The sequence below is a fragment of the Penaeus japonicus genome, unplaced genomic scaffold (assembly GCF_977035675.1).
Source record: "Penaeus japonicus unplaced genomic scaffold, GWHDUDI00000001_assembly GWHDUDI00000001, whole genome shotgun sequence".
Classification (NCBI taxonomy): domain Eukaryota; kingdom Metazoa; phylum Arthropoda; class Malacostraca; order Decapoda; family Penaeidae; genus Penaeus; species Penaeus japonicus.
In genome coordinates, this window is record NW_028234403.1 from 35972137 (window position 1) to 35979636 (window position 7500).

At 47.9% G+C, this 7500-nt stretch overlaps 1 protein-coding gene across 1 annotated transcript in view; it reads left to right on the forward strand.

Annotated features, from left to right (window-relative positions):
* LOC122259136 (uncharacterized) overlaps positions 1-7500 on the forward strand; it is a gene marked incomplete in the record, with an annotated part of 255795 nt that overhangs the window by 439 nt on the left and 247856 nt on the right.

Consider the following 7500-nt stretch of genomic DNA (forward strand, 5'->3'; position numbering starts at 1 on the left):
CATTTTCGTGTTGATTCTTTTCCTCCCATTTCTTCCATGAAAGTGAATTGATGTGATTTATTTTTATTTTTGGGGGGAAGGGAAATGCGTGATTTTGTGGGGCTGTGAGTACCACATAAAAAATAAAGAATTTCTTTTTAATTTAACCAGTTTTTTTATATACGCGTTATTGGGATCATGATATTCAGAGAAGAGAAGATATGAATTCCCGAGTTTTATGTCTCTCGGGGTTAGAATTCAAAGCGAAACGTGGAAGTAATAACAAGTGGTTTATTGTCATTTCGCCGTCTCAACACTAAGATTTATTTGACTTTTTTTTTTTTTGCCAAAGGTTGTGAAAACTACATTGGAAATACCGTTAGTTTTCTTATCTACTCCCTCCCCTTTTTCCCCTCCTCTTTTCCTGATTTATCAAAAGTTTGTAGTTGAGTTTTAATGCAATTGGAAATCTAGCGTAACATGTGCGCCGCTCAATTATATGAGATGACTGTCAGATCTCAACACGATCCCGAATTATGCGAAATAACGATGATGATGATGATGGTGATGATGATAACGTCTGAGGCTTATATGTATTTATTCATATTTTGTGTATTTCTAAATGTGTAAATCCGCATTCGCGAAATATGACGCCTTGCTTTACTTTGATTACTCTAAGCGTGTTCGGTGCTTACTTTGAAATTTCTTTGGAAGAGCCTAGGTCCGATTTATATATATATTTCTGGTTCTGGTAGTTGAGATTCACGAAGCAAAGTGATGAGAATAAATAAAACGCAATTTAGAAAAAAAAAGGAAAAAACGGATTATATGAATAACCAGAAGCGAATAAACACCTTTCTCTCGATGGGGCGAGGCAGACTAACCAATCTTCCTCACACTGGGCTGTTCCTCCAATTTATTTTTTCCCGTTTCTATCTCTCTCTCTCTCTATCTCACCCTCCTTCCCTCCAGACCTCTTCTCTCCTTCCCCTCCTCTCTCTCCTTCCCCCCCTGAGCGATATTTTTCTGACCGAGAACAAATCCAAAAGGGGAGGAAATTAGATGCCGCATCAAGTCCCGCTGCCTCGCTGCTGCAGAATGGCAAAATTTTCACACTATTTCACCTCCATTCTCTCCGTTTAGGGCCCAAACCAGCAGCGAGCTTCTCTCTCTCTCTCCCTCCCTCCTCTCTCTCTCCACACGCTGTCTGCTTTTAGTCTTGATACTCTCTCTCTCTCTCTCTCTCTCTCTCTCTCTCTCTCTCTCTCTCTCTCTCTCTCTCTCTCTCTCTCTCTCTCTCTCTCTCTCTCATTCACTCACACACTCACTCACGAATGTGTCTTTCCCGTCGGGTTCTCAAGCTTAAATCTGGCGAAGGTGGGTTTTTGGGGTGAGCTCTGGAGGCTATGTTTTTGATTCGTAAGATTGCCCATAATGAGGAAAATAATGATAAACGCAACCCGTGTTCTGTGGCTTGCGGTTAATCATGTAATTTAGCCTCGTGTGGGACGGAGGTGCGGTGGAATAGCGTGGAGGGTGGGGTGTGATGAGAGGGGGGGAGGGGGGCTTTTGTGTGAGGGGAGAACGAGAGGGATGGAGGGAGAGGAGAGATGCGGAAGGGGAGAAGGAGAGAGAGAGAGAGAGAGATAGACAGGAGAATCGGAAGAAGGGAAGGGGAGAGGGAGAGGAGAAACGAGAGACGAAGGGGGAGAGCGAGAGAGAGAGAGGCAGAGAGAACTTGGGTGAGCTTCTCTTGACTCGTGAGTTTTGGAGGCAAGCGTTCGCCACAGCCAGTGTGATCAGAGACTACCCTTCCTGGCACAAGTAATGGAAACTCATCCATTGTTTCGCTTCCAATTTCAGTTGAAGGGAAGGTTCATTTTTGTGTTGCAGTGCACCAGCAGGCTGGCTATGCCGTGGAAGACTGGTATATATATTTTTGCTTCTTCACTCTCGTTATAAAGTTTATGCTTGCGTTGCTTTAGAGCTGTAACGGTCAAGTTAGTTGTAGGTCTTGGAGAGTGGCGTGGAAGCAAGCAGGCAATCCCTGCTCACTGCTTAATGACCCTGTGGTGTATCAAAGGTGAATTCCCAGAAATTTAATTAAGACAGTTCCTGTCGTGGGAGAAGTGTATGTAATACGTGTATCGCGCGCGTGTCTGTGTGTGGCCTATCGCCGTATCTGAAACAGCTCGGCGGTGAGTCATCTTATTTTCCAAATATTGAGGAAACAGATCGGTAAAAGGTGAAAAGTTGCAAACTCTTGCAGAACAAACATGGGAAATCAAACCCGAGCGAAGAAGGAGGGGAAATTTTCAAGACGATTCTATCAGGACAAACTGAGGTTCATGTGTACCGCCACTTGGTCTGTTTTGGGTCTGGGAAATACGCTCGGTTAGGGGCCCTCTCTCTCTCTCTCTCTCTCTCTCTCTCTCTCTCTCTCTCTCTCTCTCTCTCTCTCTCTCTCTCTCTCTCTCTCTCTCTCTCTCTCTCTTTTACCCGCTCGCTCACTTACTCTCTCTCTCACTTACTCACTCACTCACTCACTCACTCACTCACTCACTCACTCACTCACTCACTAGCTCGCTCACATTTTCACTCACTTACTACTCACTCACATATGTAGCCTCTTCTCTCTCTCTCTCTCTCTCTCTCTCTCTCTCTCTCTCTCTCTCTCTCTCTCTCTCTCTCTCTCTCTCTCTCTCTCTCTCTCTCCGCCCCCGACTCGCACCATGGCCGAAGCACGTGTGAAAAATGTCCTTACGTTCGTACATTTTTTTATACGGATTTTAATTAAGACCGGATGTATTTTTATTGTATTTGTTTACATTTATGGACGCACATACATATTGGCTTTTGGCGGAGCGGTCTGAGGGCGTCGGCATCTTGATTAGGTTATCAAAAATAACGATGTTGAATAGTCGAAGGTCCCGTTTTGACTTTTTTTTTTTTCTTTAACCTTTTTTTTCATCTCTCTTGTTGTATGATATACGTCAAACAAAAGGGCTTGTCGGCTGGGGTGAAATGTCAGTTTAATTACCCTTCTCGCCCAATATTTTGTCTGAGCTCGTGGTTTCCTTTTTTGTGGGCGTGACTCACTATATAAATCGGGGCTTGATTCTATGTATATATTAACGTGTCAATTCATTTGTATGTAGACCTATATATGCATATATATATATATATATATATATATATATATATATATATATATATATACACACTCGAGTATAGATAGGTAACGACCATGCCATGCATTGGCAGGACAGCTAGGCAGGCAGACCGCGTGTGTCTCTTGTTGTCTAATTTACTCGCGACTGTCACGTTAATCAACCCCTGCCCCCTCTCCCCTCACCCTACTCCCCACCTCTATATCTCGCTTCTTCCCTCCTCCCCATTCTCTCTCTCTCTCTCCCTCTCCCCCTCCCTCCCAACCCCCTTGTTCTCTCTCTCCCTCCCTCCCCCCCTCCCCCTCCCCTTGCTCTCTCTCTCTCTCTCTCTCTCTCTCTCTCTCTCTCTCTCTCTCTCTCTCTCCCTCCCTCCCTCCCTCCCTCCCTCCCTCCCTCCCCCCCCCATACTCTCTCTCTCTCTCTATCTCTCTCTCTCTTTAGATTATCCTCAGTTTTTTGTCTCTCTCTCTCTCTCTTTTTTTTTTGCATCCTGGCCCTCTAATCATCCTCAATTTTCTACGAGTTTTATTGGTATATCCAATTTTACACTCGCCGCGCACACCTCGAGGTAGCCGATTCGACATTCCTCTGGTCCACGTTTCTCTCTCTCTCTCTCTCTCTCTCTCTCTCTCTCTCTCTCTCTCTCTCTCTCTCTCTCTCTCTCTCTTTCTCTCGTTCTTCCCCTCTCTTTCCCTCACACTTCCTCTTTCTCTCTCTCTCTCTCTTCCTCCCTCCATCTCGCTTTCCGCCTTTCTACTCGTTCCCTTTGTGCCCCTTGGGTTTATTCACCCTTTTGAATCGGGGGGAAGGGATAGGAGGAGGAGGAGGAGGGGGGAGGGGAGGGGGAGGAGGGGGGCTTTTGAGCGATGATACGAGTCCCTCTTTAATTCCACCTTATTCATTCTTGTTTTGGGTCTTGGCGGGTTGGCCGGCGCTCTCTTCCTCACAGTCTCTCATCTCTCATTCCTCATTCTTTGTGTCAACCGGGACATCCTATACCCCCCTCCCCCTCCTCCTCCTCCTCCTCTTCCTCTTTTTCTTCTTCTTTGTCTTCTTCTCTTTCCTATTTTTCCTCCTCCTCCTCCTATTAGTCCTCTTCCTTCCTCTTTTCTGTTTTGTTTTTTTTTTTTTTTTTTTTCTTTTTTTTTCTTCTTTTGTTTTCCTCTTTTTTTTTGTTGTTATCTTGGCGTTCTTTAGAGAGAGAGAGAGAGAGAGAGAGAGAGAGAGAGAGAGAGAGAGAGAGAGAGAGAGAGAGAGAGAGAGAGAGAGAGAGAGAGAGAGAAAGAGAGAGAGAGAGAGAGGGGAAAATTATTATACATACGTACATATACATCTATGTGTATGTGCGTGTGTATGTGCACATATGCATGCGTATCTGTATATAGGAAGTCACCACCACTTGCTTCCTTCTTCTCCCCCTCCCCCCTCCCCCCTCCACCTCCCCCCCCCCCCCCCCCCCCATCAATCACCCTATCTATCCAGAGTTTGTATTGTATCACACCCATCACACCCCGAGCATCATTTTGCATGAGTTTCTCTTTCTTCCATCTAAATGCTAATTAATTCGCAGCAGCAATCCGGGACGTGGCAATCAGGGCTGTTCTGCTAATGGGGTCTTAAGGGGAGGTTAGGGGAGGGGGGGAGGAGGAGGTGAGGGAAAGGGGGAGGGGGAGGGAGAAAAGGGGAAAGGGGAGAGAGGGGGGGGACGGCGGCGGTGAAGTAAGGGCGGCCGGACCGGAGGAGGAAGTGGATAGAGAGGGGAGGGAGGGGAAGGGGGTGAGGGAAAGGGGGAGGGGGAAGGAGAAAAGGGGAAAGGGGAGAGAGGGGAGAGGGCGGCGGCGGCGAAGTAAGGGCGGGCCGGAGGAGGAAGTGGATAGAGAGGGGAGGGAGGGGAAGGGGGTGCGGGAAGGGGGGAGGGGGAAGGAGAAAAGGGGAAAGGGGAGAGAGGGGAGAGGCGGCGGCGGCGAAGTAAGGGCGGGCCGGAGGAGGAGGTGGATAGAGAGGGGAGGGAGGGGAAGGGGGTGAGGGAGGGGGCAGAACGAGAAGGATTGTTAGAGAAGGGGGCAGGAGGAGGTAAAAGAAAGAAGAGGAGAGGAAGAGGAAAACGTGAGGTGGGGATGGTTGAGGAGGTAGATGGAGAGGAAGGTGATAATGGAAATTATGGTGGGGGGGTGGGGGCACCTAAGAGGAGGAAAGGGAAGGGGGGGGGTAAGAGAATGGGGGATCGCTAAACTGACAGACACAGACGAGTTATAATAGAGTAGAGCAGAGGGGAAACAGGAGGGTGAGAAAGGTAAAAGGGGAGGAGAGGGAGAGGTAGAATGGGGGAATTCGCAGAGGGGAAGAGGAGGAGGAGGAGGGAGCCTGGAGTGAGGAGTGAGGAGGGAACAGTAGGAGGAGGGAGGGGGCGAGGAGCGAAGAATAATGGGGTAGATGCAATAAAAGAGAAGGCAGAGGTTGATTAAATAGGAATGCGGGATGCAATCGTACTCCGGGCGTCCAGGCGCTATATGGGAAGAGGGGAGAACGAGGGGAAAGGGGAATGAGGAGCGAGAGAGAGAGGGAGGGAGCGAATGATGGAAGAAGAGAGAGAGAGAGAGAGAGAGAGAGAGAGAGAGAGAGAGAGAGAGAGAGAGAGAGAGAGAGAGAGAGAGAGAGAGAGAGAGGGGGAGAGGGAGGGAGGGAGAGGGGGGGAGTGAGAGAGGGGAAGGATGATTTATATATATATATATATATATATATATATATATATATACAGATAGATATAGATATATATATAGATATAGAGAGAAACAGATACAGATACAGATAGATATAAAGAGACAGGCAGAGAGAAAGAGAAATAAATGAATAAATTAATAAGAGAGGGAGATAGAGCAAGAACGAACATCAGCATACAGACAGACCAACCGACAGAAAGAGCAAGACGGAGGCGGCGAGCTCAAGAGGTAGACTAAGACCAAGCCGTGAGATGCAAGGAAAAGGGATGGCGGGAGATCGGCACCGTGTGAAAAGGGTGATGAGATTAGGGTTATGGGAAGGCGAGACATGAGGGCGAAGGAATACACGTGGCGGAGGAGGGGTGGGGGTGAGGGTGGGGGGGAATCAAAAGGGAGAGAGAGGGAGAGAGCACAGAGACAGACAATAAAACAGACTAAGCAGACACACACATACACACACACAGACACAGAATCAAAATGAGGGAGAGAGAACTGGAACAGCGAGTCAAACAGACAGAAAGAATCAGAGACATACGTACAAACAGAGACCAATACCAAACGTACAGATACAAAAGTAGACAAAAGAGATAAACAGCTCGATGAATAAAGAACCCGAGACAGAGAGATAGAGAGGAGAGGAAAGTCGCATTCATACTGATATACACAAATGAAGGAATTCATACGGGGAAATGAATGCACGGTAAATATGCGGGCACATGCGAATGCGGGTGAAGAGAGAGGTGTGGGATAGAAGTGTCAACAGTCAGAGAGATGCACTTCTTTATAAACTAGATGCAATTAAGCATTTTGGTTTCTGGAGGTTTTAAATCGTTTTTTGTTTTTTTTATCTTTGAGGCGTGAAGTCGGATGGGAAGGCAGGTTAGCCGAAGCTAGGTTTTGGCAAATACAAGATTTATCTAAGTTATGGGAAAAATGGTTGTGGTTATGACTATGATTAGTCTTCTTATTCGTAGTCGTTCGTCGGCAAAGTAGTATTAGGGAATGTAGTAGTAGTAGTGGTTGTAGTATGTAGTCGTAGTAGTAGGAATTGCAGCAGCAGTCTTATTGAGAGTATTAGTAGTAGCGTCATCGTGGCATGCATTACCACCACCATCTTCCTCTCGCGCTTCCTCTCCCTCTCCATCCCCCTCTCTCTCCTCTTTACCCCTCTCCCTCCTCTTCCTCCCTCTCCCTCTTCTTCCCTCCTCTTCCTCCACTCCCTCGTCTTTCCCCTCTCCTTCCTCGTCTCCCCTCTCCCTCCTCTTCCCTCCTCTCCCTCCTCTTCCCCCCTCTCCCTCCTCGTCTCCCCTCTCCCTCCTCTTCCCCCCTCTATCTCCTCTTCTCCCCTCTCCCTCCCCTTCTCCCCCCTCCATTCCCCACGCATTATCTACATATTTTCCCTCCTCCTTTCTCCGGCGGCGCCTCCTGAGAAGCTCGGACTGGCCACGTCCAAGCTAGTGTGTCAGTCCTCACGTCTCCTTAACTTTCTTTTCCCCCGAAGAGTGTAGCTTTAGAGCTCCTCCTCCCCCTCTCCCTCTCCTTCTCCCTCCCCCTCTCCTTCTCCCTCCCCCTCTCCTTCTCCCTCCCCCTCTCCTTCTCCCTCCCCCTCTCCCAACCTCCTCACCCCTTCC